Source organism: Lampetra planeri, chromosome 10, assembly GCF_965212315.1.
Source record: "Lampetra planeri chromosome 10, kcLamPlan1.2.h2, whole genome shotgun sequence".
Taxonomy (NCBI): domain Eukaryota; kingdom Metazoa; phylum Chordata; class Hyperoartia; order Petromyzontiformes; family Petromyzontidae; genus Lampetra; species Lampetra planeri.
The window spans coordinates 809,718-827,047 of NC_136116.1; the positions used below are offsets into that span (position 1 = coordinate 809,718).

The following is a 17,330-nucleotide window of genomic DNA, read 5'->3' on the forward strand; positions in this document are numbered from 1 at the left end:
CCCGCATTGTCCCGCGTTGCGTCCGCCGGTCTCGGTTACGGAGCTCTCCTCTTGTGTAAAATGGGCCAAGTAGAGGAACAAGCAGAATGTGAGCCTGCCCCGGTATCAGCGTCAGACTTAGGGAGAGAATTCAGCCCTCCCCTGACTCAGTCTCAACGCTGCCCACCGTGCTCTGCAGCTGCACTCGCCTGCCCTTGACCGCTAATCCCACAGTGATTCTTTGACCGCTAATCTTGTCGTGACGCACTGGGATGGAATGCCGCACGGCAGCGTCTGCAAGATGTGTTCCGGATGTCATCATCATCTTCAGCCATGATCAATGCATTGCTGGATCAAGGCCTCACCCAAAGCCACCACCACCACTCATGATCCTGAAATGCAACAATCCACCCAGGACCTGAATATGGAACTTAACTCATCGCTCCATCTCCTTGGTGTGCGTCCTCTCAAACGCGTTCCATTCCTTGGCTGCCACTCCGTTATTATTGTTGACCATCATTCATCATTCCTTCCAACGACGTGTCCTGCCCAAGCCCACTTCATTTTTCTTGATAGTTTTGATGACGTCATTAATCTGTGTATGATAACTAATCCATTTGCTCCCCTCTCTGTCTCACAATGTTTAATCCAAGCATGCATCTCTCTCCATGCTTCTTTGTGCACTTTTAATCTTTAATTCTATATAATTTATTAATGACCACAGTGTTTCTGAACCTGTGTAATAGCAATTTGTACTTCGCACTGGGAATGGAACACTGAGAATGTAGCATTGCCTAATCAACACATAGGATCTATGTGAATCAACACATAGGATCTAACACAGGAGGTTAGTGAGATTAAAAGATTTTAAACTAAACTCGAGCTACATGATGACAGAATTCATCAACCACGTGAGCGGAACACTCCCCGAGATAGCAATGTGGATGGCAAATGGAAAGAATGAGATCTCAGTGGAATGGACAGCATTGACAAAAGACAGAGGAACTTGAGACCAGATTTTTTTACATCAATACCCTTACACAAGGATTCAACCAACCATAACTCCAGGTGTATTATCCATAATAAAATATTTAAAAATACTTTTAAAAAAATACGCTTTAATGAAATGTACTGTCTGAGCTGCCCTTCCCACTGCCCCCTTCCCCCATCGCCCCTCCCCTCCTTCCACAACTCCCGCCCATCGGCGTGGCTCCCCGAGGCTTGCAGTAACGTAAGGGGGACCGTGGTGATTTACAGGCAACGTGAGTTGAGCGTGGACAATTAGAGCCGTTAAAAAAAGGTTGTTTAATTTTGTTTTTAATGATAGAATATAGTATTGTCATCAGTATGACATACCTATACCAAGTTTGCAGTCGATACGACATTGGGAAGACGGTTAAAACTGAGTAACAATATTTCAGGATACGACGACAGAGTGAGTTAAATAAAAGCATGTAAAATGATAAAAAATATGTTTTGAAATTTTTTATGATAGAATATAGTCTTGTCATCAGTATGACGTAGGTATTTCAAGTTTTCAGTCGATAGCACATTGGGAAGTGGGTAAAAATTTAGTTACAAGATTTTTTTTGAGGATACAAAAGACGGAGTGGGTTAAATAAAAGCGTGTAAAAATACTACGCACCATCTTATTTCGTGATGGATGTTAAAGAGCCTGTGATGTAATTCGCAAAGAGTACGCCATTGTCTGTTGGAGTCATGGTCTAAATTTGAAAAATAATCTACAATTACTCTATACAAATCCATGAACAGTCAAGGCTCCCTCCTGCAAAAACTTGGCAGAACCATCCTGAAAAAGTGTTCTTGAGACTCAGTCAGGCTTTCCCGAGTCAAAAAAACATAGTAATAATACACGAGGCTTTAGAAAACAAATCAAGACTGAGAGTTCTAAGTACAATGGCCTCTCAATTGCCCTCCATGGATGTGAATCCATCACTAATAATACAACAGATGATCCAATTTAATCGTTGGAGACACAGTCGTACACGCACATGCTTGCTGTTCTGTCGATGGCAAGCATGAGTCAGGAGTGAAAGAACTTAAAATAGAAATAATCTATCGAAGGAAATCGGCCAGAGAGCTGAGCCACCCTGGAATATATAAACATGCAAGTGTGATGGAAACAGGCGAAGAGGAAAGTTGTTACCAAGATGGGGACACAGCAATACAGAGAAGATGAGAAACAATGCAGCAGAATGGCAAGAGATTGGAGGAAGCGGAGTCTGCTCATCGTGTATGCCACAGAGTCCCACGGGGGATCTTCTCTATGACAGGAAACAACCCAGGCTGCCTGGCACGGGGAGAGATGGGCAGCGCAGCGCAGCAGGGACGTGCCGTTACCTGCAGCTCCTCGAGGCGGGACAGCAGGTGGCGCGCTCGTCCTGCCAGTCGCTCGGCTGCTCCCCGCATCTCCAGCCACTCCTCGTGCCTGTAGTCCAGCGAGCCGTCCAGCTCGCTCGTCAGCTGTGCCAGGTCCACGACCCGTGCCAGCCCGTCCACCGACACCAGCGCCGTCTAAATGTTGTGCAAGCAATAATGGGACAGCTGCCACCTTGGGTCCCCACTATTAAACTATAGCAGGGCACTGGAATTTACGAGATATGATGTAAGGCCCTCTGAGTTGCCAAGGCGTTTAAGCAACTGCTCTGTCAGTGCAAATCCTCGTCTTTTTACTGGGCTGTGTGGCTCATTTTACCGTATTTATGTTTAACTTTTTTGGCACCGTACGTAGCCAGGGGTACAGGAGCTACACTGAGTAAGGGAGCCACACACTCGAGCCACGATGTCGCGTGGTCAACACAGAGGAAGACACGAGCGGTGGATAGTGTCTCTCATTTAAGCCTCATTCACTGTGATAATTTGATGGCGGTGGAACATTATAATGCAACACATCAGTTCAGATCACGGTTCCAAAAACTAAAAATATATAATAGGTGACATTTCGGATGAGGAAGGAGGACCATTTGAACCCCCCCAACAAGGATTTGCACTCACAAGCCTCTAATTATGAGCCATTTGCACTACCACCGAGCCACCTGGCCGGCCGTGTTCAACGCTAGTACAAATATACATTAGCCTTGTTTCCCTGTGACCGTGGAAGAGACATTGACGGGGCGGGGGTGGGGAGGCAGGTACAGGTGCGGGGTCAGTCACTTCGAGCCACGTGGCCCCTGAAGCAGCGGGCCACGGTGCGGGCCATGCCGGCCTATCCTGCACGGCTTGTGCCTGAACTACAATGGCCGCCGTCTGCGTTTCCTCCCAGCTCCCGTCGTCTCGACGCTCTCACCTCAAACTCAAACTTGGAGGAGCCGAAGTTGGTTTTCTGCTTTTGCCAGAAGTTGTCGGGTTTGATGATGAGCGCTGCATGTACACGGCCGGGCAGCGCGTCCTGCAGCGTCCGCAGCAGCAACTTCACGCCCTCCCACTTGGAGCCGCGCATGTCCACAACGGCCGTGAAGCCGCGCCGGCCCGCCTCCTCGCTGGAGACGCGCAGCAGACGTACGCAGCGACGCACGACCCACACAGACAAACAACACACTTACACAAAGGGCGTGGATTACCCTGAGGATGGATAGAGTTAAGGCATGGAGCACTAGGGCACGGCTATTGCTTTGCCAGGCTGTGATGGCTACGCATGCCTGTAATCCAGCACTGTGGAGGCAATGAGGGTTGATGGATTACACAAAAGATGTGAAACTCCCTTCCCCGTGGGCATCGAGGCGGTGCCATAACCTGGCCCACACGGGGACGGCGGTACAACAAATAAGAGGACTCACCAGTTCCATCTGTATGGAATAGAGTGTTTCACCTTCGCATGCGTGGGTTTTCTCCGGGTACTCCCGTCTCCTCCCACATTAAATGGCCGATAGGCCTTCCTATTTAGAGGACCACAGAGCTTGGTCAATTGTTGGCGGTAGCTCACTGCCTGGTTGCGGCCTTCCCGCTCTCTGGTTCCTCCATGTGCCTCTTGAGTCCTTCTCTTTCTTCACGAGCGAGTGAATACCGTGCAGCGGCTGCGATGAATTACAAGTTTAAATGGTTCTGGAAGGCATACCTGGGCACGCTGGCCAGGTAAGCGATGAGCTCTCGGAGATCATCAGGCCGGGCCCGCTCCAGGCTGCCACGCGCTGGGAACATGATGATGGGGCCTCCTTGCCGATCTCTCCCACCTGAGTCACACGACGCATAGAGACATAGATACCCCGTATAGCCTTCACATACGGTTGGGGCAAGTGCAGTAAATGAGCAACTATGAAGGCCAGCATGGTGCCCTTAGGGGTGGGTGGCCAGCACCACGCCTGGTTGCCTATGCCATCCCAATGGTGATGTTTACACATCTCACCAGGTACTCATTTAAGGCTGAGTCAATGTAGGGGAGGCACAGGACCAGTTTAAATATTCGCCACTGATGCTTGTTCTGAGTGGAAATAAAACTCAGAGCGCCGGGTTTGGAGTGGTGTGCTAACCAAAAAACGACACAGACCGCCAGCATTTCACCACCAATTCGAGATGACATCACAACAGCCTGTCCCAGGCTTGGTGCACTTTAAGGTCACATGAATTGTTAGCGGTTCGCTGGCAGGATGTCCAAGAGCAGACCCAGGTGATCTCGGATCCACCTAACGTCCAGCTCAAGTGACCATTGAGGTGGCACTCATCTCTTGTTTACAGCCCTGAGCCAGTAGTGGAAATTCCCCAGTCGATCCAGAGGACAACCACTGGTGACTTGCCCACAATAGAATACTCATATCGACACCAGAGAGATAATAGGCCGAGTCAACCCCCTGCCAGATTATGAACTCACAAGCGGATTGAGAACCGCTCACAAACACACACACACATTACACAAGCAGATACATACATACACACACGCCGGCCTGTGTGTATGGGACTCTTGCTTGTATACAAAATTCAAACGGACAGAGGGCACTCATATTCTCACCAGAGAGATAGGCCACTTTGTCCTTGAGCAGGGGCAACACGCTGTCCATGGCTGGTCCATCGTTGGCCACGGCCCCTGCATGCACCGACACATTAGGAGCAGTGTCACTCTTGGCACAGAGTCACGGCATTCGCAGCCGCCACCCGCGATGAAGGCGGCGCTGGGCCAGAGGGCCAGAGGGCTCAAGAATCTCCCTACTGCCCCCGCCACCAAAGACTCGGTGATGAGGGCCAGAACCCCTCTCTCCATTGTGGTAAACTCGGCCACTCGATTCCCTGCGGTGCACGGGGGGGGGGGGGGGGCTGGGGAAGAGACGAACACAGGCTAAACGTGGGCGCAAGGAGTCATGTTGCCAATTACCCCACACATGTCAGCAACTGGCCACTAATTAATTGGCGCCACAATTTCTTAATTTAATTTCGGAGGCACGTCAACAGTGGGGCAGGCGCTCTGGGAAAGAGGAAGCGCATGCGGCTCATTGGGCCCTCGCCCCTCCGGGCCCCCCCACCAGCGCCGTCACAACTCCGAGGGAGTGCAGGAGTGAGGTGACCTCATTACAAGCCCACCGCCTCCTCCTCTCCGCTCGGGCCCGACGGAAGGGGGTCGGCAGAGCAAAATAGAGCGCGGGTGGTTGTGGCAGACGCACAAATGGCAACTGTAGGCCCCTGGGGCTGCTGCGCACATCTTTACTCATGAATGCCGGTCAACATTGGATGTGCGGTGTTGAGTGCCAACATTCCATGTTAATGGGCTCAAATTTCTCACATGCATGCGAACCGAGGACTGCTTGACAAGGGCGGCCGGCACTTCGCACGATGCGGTGTTTACTAGCCGTGCTACGTTGCCGTCATTAGCAAGGGAATGGGAAGGGCGAGGTGAAGTGTCTCCTGCCAGCAACTCCTGGTCTCCCGCGATGGCCGCGTTGGTTTTTGATCGCATCTCCGCTATGAGGTGGACATGACGCTCAAACCCGCAGCACCTGCCGTGCGACGACAGAGCGAGAGAGTCACATAGGCCAGCGTCCCCGATATCCCGATAGCCCGAGAGCCGATAGCCCCCACTGCCCGATAGGCGGCCTTGCTCTTTGATTTCCCTTTCCCATCATAGGTAGATTCCCCGGTGTCCCGACCGTGACGAGAACGCACGCACACGGGGAGTGTTGGCGAGGCCACGCAGCCCTCACCATTCGCCACTCCAGGTAGCCCGGTGGAGGCGAGGACACGCAAGTACTCGCAGCACACATGTGCCGCTGTCCCATGCCCACTGATAGATTAAAAAAACAATCAATGTGCCCTAGAGGTGAGCCAAGGTGGCTTGCGCACCACCAGCAGCCCATCTCTGTCTGCTTGTATGTTCAGAGTGGAGGCCATCTCTGGGCTGGGCCCCAGCGGTGCCCATTCCTCGCTGGCCGTGAAGCCGTGGGCACAGACGATGCTTCCAGTGTCCGCACGCTTACACACACATGCACGCATTCCCCACGACAGGTGCCTGGCACGGCGCCTCCCCATGGAGCGGTCCCCGTTGACCCCGCTACCTTTGTGGGGTTAATTACCAGGGTAAACACGGCTCGTCATTAATCACCAGGGTAAACACGCGCGTGCCGCACGTGCCAGCCGAGGCCAGAAGTCCAGAGCACTGCGGTCGCACACGTAGACTCTACACTGTGGCGCAAGTGCGAGACCCCTGCAAAATCTGCTTCTGCGATAACCGAGGTAACCCTGATCCGACTCGAGCTGCGCTAAGTGCAGGGTTGGCACTTTGCTCGCTCGCATAAGGGTTAAGATTAGGCGGATGTGTGTACGTGGCACGGTCATGCATACCCGCAGCTCCTTCGAGATGCAAATGGCCGATATTCAGTGAGCACAATGTACGTATGCACACTCGCAGTACACACACATTCACATTACCATAATATCAGAGTCACGGTATTCGCAGTCAGTGCGCAGATACAGTACACAGTGTAGTGTCACAGGACACAGAGCCAGAACTTTACGCGTGCAAACACTAGGCTTATGCCAGCTAGGCGTTTCGCACATCTGCCCAGCGTGGTGCATGTCACATCTGGAGGTGGCAGTGGTGGTGGAAACAGTATGAGCCGTCCTATTTTTACGTTAATTTCTGTGCATATATCCCCGTGGTCAGGTCCAATGCAAAGACACGGAGACAAGGACACCGGTGCAGGGACACTGACACATTGACACGCAGACACCGAGACAGGGACACGAACCTACGCAGGTAAACCCAGGCACCAATCTACATAATAGGCAGAGTCACGTCTAGTTGTATGAAAGTTTCACACGAACGATCGCTGCACGCAACCACACAGACGCTTGCTTGCTGCACAGACAATCCCTGTGCACAGCTGTGCTCATGGGGGGCCTGGTCTGGCCCAGCCAATTGAGGTCGCCCCTGTCCTACGGCCGCTGTGGGCCTATTATCTTCTGGGTTTACATCTGGAAGCAGGTCACGGTCACGAGCCTCCTCTGGCCTCAGATCGCCCTCGATCGGCACGCACATGTAATTCCGTGACCTTAACAAGGGCCGCGCACGGGGGCCCATTACTTAAAAAAATACTTCCAATCGGACACCGGGCAGCGCTGGGTTTCCGAACAGCGCACCCTGTTGTTGTTGTTGCAGCTGCCTTCCCGTCCCGGGGGGCAGCCAGGGAGCGGTGCCGGAGGGTGGAGAGAGAAGTGGGGCCCTCAGAGGTCCCTAACAATCGGCGGAACCAGAGGCGGACGCCCGACATCACGGGGACCCCCCTCCCTGGGACCCCCCCCCCCGCCTTTAATCATAAACAAGAGGAGGACACGTCATTAACGAGTTTCCATTCATTCTTCTGCTTGAATAAGTGCAACTTGCTTCAATCAAGGTTCTTACCAGGCACTGTTTTATTTCATCCATGCTGTGTTCAAACACCACACTGCAGGTCATAACACTTCTCTCTCGACTTTGTACCTCGCACTGCTGCACTTCACAATTCCCTCCCATCGCCTGTTCCTAAGCTCCTATAATAACCTTGCTCAAGTTAAGACAAGTGTTAACTCTGTATCAATTACGACTTTTAAAGTGCTGTTTGTTGCTGCCCACTGGACGTTGTCGCCATTTAGGCCTATGCTTAGCTAATATGTTTATAATAACAATGGGGAGAGTGAGTGTGAATAAAAATGTGTTCGTCCTTCCAAAAGACGAAACCTGCCCGTAAACCAGATCACACATGGTTCTACAGTGTGTAGAATAAGTGTGTTTCGCACGCAGAGAATGCGACGAGTCAAAATAATCTACGTGACAAATGATATCCAATCACATGCAGTTATGATCAGTACACCACTGTAGGGGCGCCACGGTGGCGAGATGTTAACTACCTCGCCTGGTATACAGGAGGCTGTGGTTCGATTCCGACCCTGATGCCTGCATATTTGTTCTCCCTGAGCTCGCGAGGATTTTTCTCCGGATCCTACGGTTTTTCCTTCCACATCCAGAAACACGCGTTCAGAGTATTTTCCTGCTATAAATGTCTACATGACAAGCCACTTCGTTAAGCTATCATTGGTGGTCAGGTCACTTCCGAAAATTTGAGTAAAAACAACACACGAGTCACAGCATACAATGCCAGTAGTCGGCAGTAAAGAGAGGCTTGTTGTGAAACACATAAGCTGCTGAACTTATTCAAATAAAACATATTTATTTGCATATGCTGCTGCATTGGCAGTGGTGCACAAGCACAAATAACAAAGCACTCTATACATTCATCAATAACGCTGTGGTCCTAAAAGGGAAAACACATGTGATATATAATACATACCGTTTTGGACAGTGGCCTTATGAAAATCTCTCTTCGTAGCAGAGGAAATGGCGATTGCTCCAGATACATCATCTCTCTGCTGTAAAGACGGGGCATTGCCTGAAAACCCTCGTATCCTGTTTTCTACTCGTTCTGGCCACGCAATTGGTGAGGTGTGTGTTTGTCTGTCACTTACCCGACTCAGCTTATTGGCCAATCCGATTAAAAGCCGAGAAGTGGAGTGATACATGCCACTGCCACGAATGAGCATAGGTTGTGTGGCTCACTGAGTGCAATAACGAGTATGCGAATAAGCACGCCATGACCATGTATGTGACGCGGGGACAGAGGCAAAGACTGGGTTCAGGTTAGGGGTAGAGTCAGGGCACTGCCCTGAAGGCAAGATTCCGATTGGCTACAGAATGATTTTCCAGGGCGGCCGCTGCATTTCACACTGGCGCGGAAAACTTGCCGCTGTGCACACAACCAGCCCTGCTCCCACATCACAACCAACCTCCCTCCCTCCCCTCCTTCCCCAGTGCCGCTCTTGCCGAGCGGGCAGACAAAAGGAATGTTTGTACTTAGTTGTGTTGCTAATGACACGTCTTTTGAACTGTATGCATGTGACGCGTGTATTGTCTTGTTTTGTTAAGGGGGCCTTAGTGCGATTCACAAAACACGCCTGCCCCCTAATCCACGCGACGCGTGTTCGGGCCGCCTCGGTCACTCAGCGCCCCCACTTTCACTGCCTCCGTCAGCCCTTCAATTGCCTAAGAAGGGAAGTAGTCAAAACTCACAAGTCACTCCCCTCTGGCCCTATATAACCGCAGCGCAGACCACAGAAGGCCTCCGAGGGGGGAAGGAAAAGGGAGGGCCAGACCTCTGGTCAAACGTGTGTCTCGGTCTCGGTACGATCACAAACTTTTCCGCTGCGCGACTAAAGTCAAGAACAGCCACCAAAACCGCTATCATTGTAACCCCTGCCAGGGGAGTTTAACCTCAGGGCCCATGTAAACAAGCTGATTTTTTTTCCAGATTAACAAAAAGAAATGCCTTACCATAAACCGTGTTTGGGTTCTGTGTGAAGATTAAACAGTACACTGTATAATTGAAACAGTCATACGATGGCTGAGAGCAGCCACAATTTATATGCATCGTTATAACATAAACTATCTTTTGCACGAATTTCATGCAGCAATGGAATGCATTAATACGTACCAGACGTTTGCATAAACAGAGCAGTGAGCCTTCCAAATGCTTCCAGCACAAGTGATAGCCAATGTTTTCCTCTGCACGTGATTCAACCAAAGCCTCTGCTTCTTGATATGAGCTGTGAACTGCAGATGAATAAAAAGTGGAGCTCAAGGTGTGCAGCATGGCCTACACAAACAGTCATGCACCACTGCTGTCGATTTTTTTATATTTCCACACAGTTGGGCACAGGCCCAAAACACCAGATGGCCAGCAACAAACAGCACTCTCAAACACAATAGAGGTTTCTGAGGTAAGATTGCGAAAATAGATGTGTCGTTCCTCTATATAAGGAACGAAATAGTTAGAAAATCTGGCTGTCGCCTGATGAAGCTAATTATAATTATTGGCGAAACGTCGTACTCGGATTGTACATGTTGTGGCTTGGCTCTCCAACACACCGGTGTGTTGTACTAGTATACTACACTATACGCTACACAATACACTACACACCGGTATGCTGTACTAGTGACGAATTGGCCACGTTCTGTTTACGTGACAACCCTTACTAGTTGGCTGTGTCGGGTGGTGGCGGGTTTTAACGACACATTTATATATTTACGCGATCTAACCCAAAAAACCTATATTATGGATGATATTGGTCGCGAAAGCCTACGTGTTAAACAAGCACTATCAAAATTGCAATACATAAAGAGTTAATGCAATTCTTGAACTGAGCAAGGTTATTGTAAGAGCTGAGGGAAAATAGACGATGGGAGGGAATTCCAAGGTGGAGCAATGCCAGGGAAGACGCAGAAAGATAAATGTTGTGACCTGCATTGTGGTGGTTGAGTGAGTGCATTGTTGTGACCTGCATTACTGGTTGAACACAGTGTGGAAGAGACGAAATAATAAGTCTAGGAGACCGAGTCCTCAACATGGGTGGAAGAATCAAAGAGTGAAGTTCATGGGAAATGTAACCATGGTAGTAGTAATATAAGGGTGATAAGGATTCGACTGACCACCAATGAGCGAGTGACTGAGCCCTGCGCCCTTTGAGCCCCATGTCCTTTGACCTCTTGCCAGAGCTAGAGGGTGGGGCAAAAAGGGGCAATTTTCTCCAATACAGGGGCCCACTTTTGTCGCTAATGAATAAGGGGGCCCCAAGTGGCATCCTGCCCTGGGCCTCCAGGAACCTCTGGGTGGTCATACCAACTGCTCCCACATCTGAGGATGCCTCCCTGAACACATGGAGGTCTCACCCACCGCGACTTGACCAATCCACCATCTGTCATGCTCCATTCTAACCCGTAAATTAAATTAGACTCTCTTTACCAATTCACTCCCTAATTAGCATGATTGGAAGAAGCAGGCTAATTGTCTCCAGGGGAAAGTGCCAACCTTTGGCTGAGCCCGAAGTGGGCACCGCGCCCGGGTTCAGTCCCTCCAAGGGCAGCACGAGGACCGTGAGGGGCCCACACGCCGATGCTGTCACCGCCCCGTGCTTTATGGGTTATTTTTATTGAAATAAAAAGTGTCATGTGACGCTGCCCAGGCTCCAGGATTATGGCGCCCAGAATAGCCTGGGCACTCAGCAGACAGGCAGACAAGGGGCGGCAATGCGGTCCTCTGTGTGCCGTCTATTGGCCCGAGGGCTGCCACCTTTTCCACCACAGACTAATACCAGACGTATTTCTTAGTCAACCTAGGGGTCTATCAAGATCATGCAGTGTAAAGTATTGCAGCTCAAGAACAATACCGGTACCAGATCTCGGTACAAATCACTTCCTGCCACCCACACACAGATGCCAATTCCCGGACTGTTCGCGTGAAACCGGACAGGTCGCAACCCGAGCTGGGCCCCTCTCACCACCTTATAAGAGGGGAGATTGGGAAGCAGCACTGCTGGTGACGGCATTGTGGGTAGCTCACATCGCCGCTCATGGTGATGCCGGAGCAGCTATGCAGACATATTATGACCAAGGCATCCTCCCCATCAGTAGGCCTTTGTGTACTCCTTATTGGTCAAACGAATTGCCCACATCAAGTCGTTTGTATGTATGTATGTCTGGAGATTAAAGGGAGCCCGAGTAAACACCCTATGGAGTTTAATGGTGCTACTTTGTAGATCGTGTAAAGGTATTTTATAAAGCGCCTCCCCTTCTAAGCAAGAGCTGTGCATCAATGATGAGGTCAAGAGGATAAGTTTGCAGTTACATTGTTGTCAAGAGGGCCAATTCTTTCATAACTTTTGCAGGTTTAGTTTAGGTACTATTATCTTGAGAGAACAAGCTCATAAATGTTTAACTAGGGTGCCTGTTTACAGGCAGCACTGTGTTGGATTTACAGAAGAAGGCCATATAAAGATAATAAAACAAACTGTCCCTCACCACGCGGTGCACACACGACAAAGCTTCAGTATTCCCCTTGCACAGCGGCGGCGAGCAGAACACGCGCGCACGCGGCACTGACGGCGCCCAGCCTCGCCGCAGCCAGTGAATGCTAATCACGCGATCCGGGGTCAAGCGGAGACGCCTGTAGGCAAAAGGACAACACGCGCCCCGGTGGTGGCAGCCACGACCCAACCCTCGACGGCGGCCGAATCCCGGCAGCGGTTCCACAGCTTCTGCCCCCGTGACCCACCATGGTCTGCCTTCACAGGTTTACTGAATTTAAGTCGTTGCACACTACACATGCCTGATGATCGGTACGCGTGTCCCACAGAGAGCAGCGAGCGCCGAGGAGTTCCGTTTTAAATCGGCGTTTTCTGTGTCGCGCAAGACGTGTTTAGCAATCATCGGGTGCATGCAGCATGTAACGACTTCATTTGAATTTGAATGCCGATTAGTTGACGGCGAAAGACGGACCGCGGTGCATCATGGGGACTCACGTTTGGGAAACCCCGCAATAGTCACGACACGATAGAAATGCCATGTGCTTAACAACAAGCACATTATCCATAATGCGCCCGATCTCGTCATATCTCAGAAGCTAAGCAGGATTTGAGCCTTCATAGTGCTAGAAATTGGTGGCCACCATGCATCGCGGGTATTACCGGCTCTGTGGCTACACTGTTAGCAGCAGAGAAGCGTGCAGCAAAGCCCAATCACTGCCCCCACATCTACATGTTTCCCACCTTCCTTACCTTGCATTGACCAGCAAATTGAGACAATGTCAAGCAACCACCAAGACTCGCAGGGAGTCGGGGAGGCCTTCATCCCTAAGTGGATTAACAAGGACTGGAGATGGTTATTTATTCGGAAAAGCCTGAATTAATCGAGACTTTTCAGGTGAACCCTATTCCAACGATGTTAATTTAAATCGTGTTTTGCTTAGTATGGGAGGAATCCAGAGCACGCACAGAGAAAGGTTTCCGCCCACAAATGCAAATGATGCACTGGCATCTTCTGGCCATCTCGCTGCCCAGCGGGTTTTGAAAAAAAATACGCATGGTCCACCAACCCTCGCTTCCGATGCGCCACGCCCGTCAAAAACACACGTGGGTCTGTTGGCACACGGTGCAGACCACTCAATCAACCCTTGAGCCCAGGAATGCAGGTACAGTAAGTACATGGACACAAATAGGTAAATACGGCTGGCAGATAAAAGGTGCGTAACTTTTTCCTGCACTCAACAAATTATATATATAGAGATATTAATAATGGTCTGCCCAGGCGCGTGTTTGTAAACATTGGGTCTGGCTCCCCTAATGTGTATATGCGACTGCCAGGTTTGTGTTTCCCATCCCAGCACTAAAATAAATATGGGACGCGGATGGGCTTGTTTGAGTGCTGTGAAGGCAAAGCTGGCGCACAAACAATAGGCAGGCAGAGCACTCTCAATCAGTCTGATAATTATAATCCCAAAGCCAGCTGTGGGCTTTCTGACACGCAATCATCACCACGCACCTTCACCAGACCTCCTCCCCGTCCTCAACTCCGTTGACAGTGACATCTTTAAATATTCTTTTACAGATCCCAACGGCCACACGGCATGCTGGGAATGCATCTTCTCAGCAGCAGCAGCGCTGGATGACGACAAGAAAACTCTGCACCACTTGTGTCGAATTAGTATCCACATCGAATAAAGGGGGTCATTGTCTTCAAACATCTGGCAGTTCACCAGCATTGGTTTAAACAAGCCTGACTGCTGACAAGACGCTGAATGTCGAAACCAGTCCACAATTGTACTTGTATTAAACAGTGTCGCCGATGAGATGTGTAAAAAAAACAAAATTTTTACGTGGAGGGACAGATACGGGATGGAGGCATCGTCTGCTTAGTTAGTTACCTCTATTCTCCATAATGATGCTAATGATTACATTGAGTAGTGAGCGGGCCTTCACCAATCACCGACTGAACAGTAGTTTGGGACTACGCCTGGCCATTGTGATGCATCGCGGCTGTGCTGCACCAGCCACTCAGCGGCTGCACGGGTACACACCTGACCCTGACCACTCTCGTTGCTGACCTGGGCACACACCTGACCCGCACCACGCTCGTCGCTGACCTGGGCACACACCTGACCCTCGGCACTCTCGTCGCTGACCTGGGCACACACCTGACCCTCACCACGCTCGTCGCTGACCTGGGCACAAACCTGACCCTGACCACTCTCGTCGCTGACCTGGGCACACACCTGACCCTCACCACTCTTGTCGCTGACCTGGGCACACACCTGTCCCTCACCACTCTTGTCGCTGACCTGGGCACACACCTGACCCTCACCACTCTTGTCGCTGACCTGGGCACACACCTGTCCCTCACCACTCTTGTCGCTGACCTGGGCACACACCTGACCCTCACCAGTCTTGTCGCTGACCTGGGCACACACCTGACCATGACCACTCTCGTCGCTGACCTGGGCACACACCTGACCCTCGGCACTCTCGTCGCTGACCTGGGCACACACCTGACCCTCACCACTCTTGTCGCTGACCTGGGCACACACCTGTCCCTCACCACTCTTGTCGCTGACCTGGGCACACACCTGTCCCTCACCACTCTTGTCGCTGACCTGGGCACACACCTGACCCTCACCACTCTTGTCGCTGACCTGGGCACACACCTGTCCCTCACCACTCTTGTCGCTGACCTGGGCACACACCTGACCCTCACCAGTCTTGTCGCTGACCTGGGCACACACCTGACCATGACCACTCTCGTCGCTGACCTGGGCACACACCTGACCCTCGGCACTCTCGTCGCTGACCTGGGCACACACCTGACCCTCACCACTCTTGTCGCTGACCTGGGCACACACCTGTCCCTCACCACTCTTGTCGCTGACCTGGGCACACACCTGTCCCTCACCACTCTTGTCGCTGACCTGGGCACACACCTGTCCCTCACCACTCTTGTCGCTGACCTGGGCACACACCTGACCCTCACCACTCTTGTCGCTGACCTGGGCACACACCTGTCCCTCACCACTCTTGTCGCTGACCTGAGCACACACCTGTCCCTCACCACTCTTGTCGCTGACCTGGGCACACACCTGTCCCTCACCACTCTTGTCGCTGACCTGGGCACACACCTGTCCCTCACCACTCTCGTCGCTGACCTGGGCACACACCTGACCCTCACCACTCTTGTCGCTGACCTGGGCACACACCTGTCCCTCACCACTCTTGTCGCTGACTTGGGCACACACCTGTCCCTCACCACTGGTGCAACGAACACGAGACGAGAGACGCACCCTGCCCATGCGTGGCCACATTCCTTCACAGACACAACGGCAGATAGGTCCGTTCATTGTGTACGAATATCCATTCCTACACTATTATCCCAAGTCTCGGCACGATGGCGAACAACAGACGGCAGTCCGCCTGGCTGTGACGCAGGGCGATGTTGCCCACGGCGCCCGCCGTGTACGTGGCCCCGCGGTTGCCGACTGTCAGTCCCATTGTTCCCGTGTTGATTTTGCCATTGAAGCGCTGACACAGACGCACAGAGAGAGGGTGAGTGTGTGTGTGGATGCGGGTCGCTTCCCTCTCCTCTCCGCAAGACAAATGCAGTCCCACCATCACCATGCTGCCCGGGCAGCCTCTGCAATCTCTGTTGCCCCCCCTCTCTCCTCCTCTCATCCGTCTCGCTTCACACCTCATTGCATATACACATGCACCGTGCGTGCTTGGGGGAGGAGGGTGGTATACGTCATGCGCAGCAGCTAGCCTGTGATTAAAACACACGAACAGGGCTGCCAAGACGGACAGCAAGAGGATGGGCAGCAGAAGCCATTTGACAGGCGGAGCGACTGAACGGGAGCAGGACGCGAGACGCGGCCAGTCAGCCGGGGAGCGTGGCAGCATGTGCAGTGGCAGCTCATCATCGCCCGTGCACGTGGTGCACGTGGTGCACGCGTGACTTGGCCATACCCAGCTGATGCGGAGATGCATTTCACATTTCCATTGCGCGGAAACACACTCGCTCCCTGCACACATACTCCAGGGGACAAACCCATGGAACCACACTCCCTGCACGCTCTTGACCATATCCACAGGGGTCCTGCACCCCCTGCACACACCCAGCCTCAATCCCTTCATACGACCCCCACTACAGACGCCCTGCATTCACTCTCTGGATACGCAGATACACGGTGCACTCTCCCCGCACCGTCGTTGAGAGAGGCTGCAACTGCGGTGACGCCATGGGGCAGGAATCCGGGACATCTGCGTGTCCGGCCTTAGACCAGCGCCGAGCTCCACTCCCTGGACCTGCCCCGTGTGACCCATGCGGGCCACAGCAAGGCCACCGTGCTCACGTGTCTACGGGGATCACGCCTTGTCCCCGTGTCTACAGGGATCACGCCTTGTCCCCGTGTCTACAGGGATCACGCCTTGCCCCCGTGTCTACAGGGATCACGCCTTGTCCCCGTGTCTACAGGGATCACGCCTTGTCCCCGTGTCTACAGGGATCACGCCTTGTCCCCGTGTCTACAGGGATCACGCCTTGTCCACGTGTCTACAGGGATCACGCCTTGTCCCCGTGTCTACAGGGATCACGCCTTGTCCCCGTGTCCACAGGGATCACGCCTTATCCACGTGTCTACAGGGATCACGCCTTATCCACGTGTCTACAGGGATCACGCCTTGTCCCCGTGTCTACAGGGATCACGCCTTGTCCCCATGTCTACAGGGATCACGCCTTGTCCCCGTGTCCACAGGGATCACGCCTTGTCCCCGTGTCCACAGGGATCACGCCTTGTCCCCGTGTCTACGGGGATCACGCCTTGTCCCCGTGTCTACGGGGATCACGCCTTGTCCCCGTGTCCACGGGGATCACGCCTTGTCCCCGTGTCTACAAAGATCACGCCTTGTCCCCGTGTCTACGGGGATCACGCCTTGTCCCCGTGTCTACGGGGATCACGCCTTGTCCCCGTGTCCACGGGGATCACGCCTTGTCCACGTGTCTA

General features: G+C 52.3%; 1 pseudogene across 1 annotated transcript in view; it reads right to left on the bottom strand.

Moving 5' to 3' along the window:
* The window catches only part of LOC144721120 (kalirin-like), a 92,949-nt pseudogene that overhangs the window by 72,804 nt on the left and 2,815 nt on the right, over positions 1 to 17,330 (bottom strand). Inside the window, exons 2-5 of the transcript XR_013585841.1 lie at positions 4,943 to 5,017; positions 4,055 to 4,169; positions 3,287 to 3,479; positions 2,341 to 2,514 (exon numbers count right to left, since the gene is read on the bottom strand). The product of XR_013585841.1 is annotated as a kalirin-like (transcript). The remainder of the gene's footprint in view (positions 1 to 2,340; positions 2,515 to 3,286; positions 3,480 to 4,054; positions 4,170 to 4,942; positions 5,018 to 17,330) is intronic.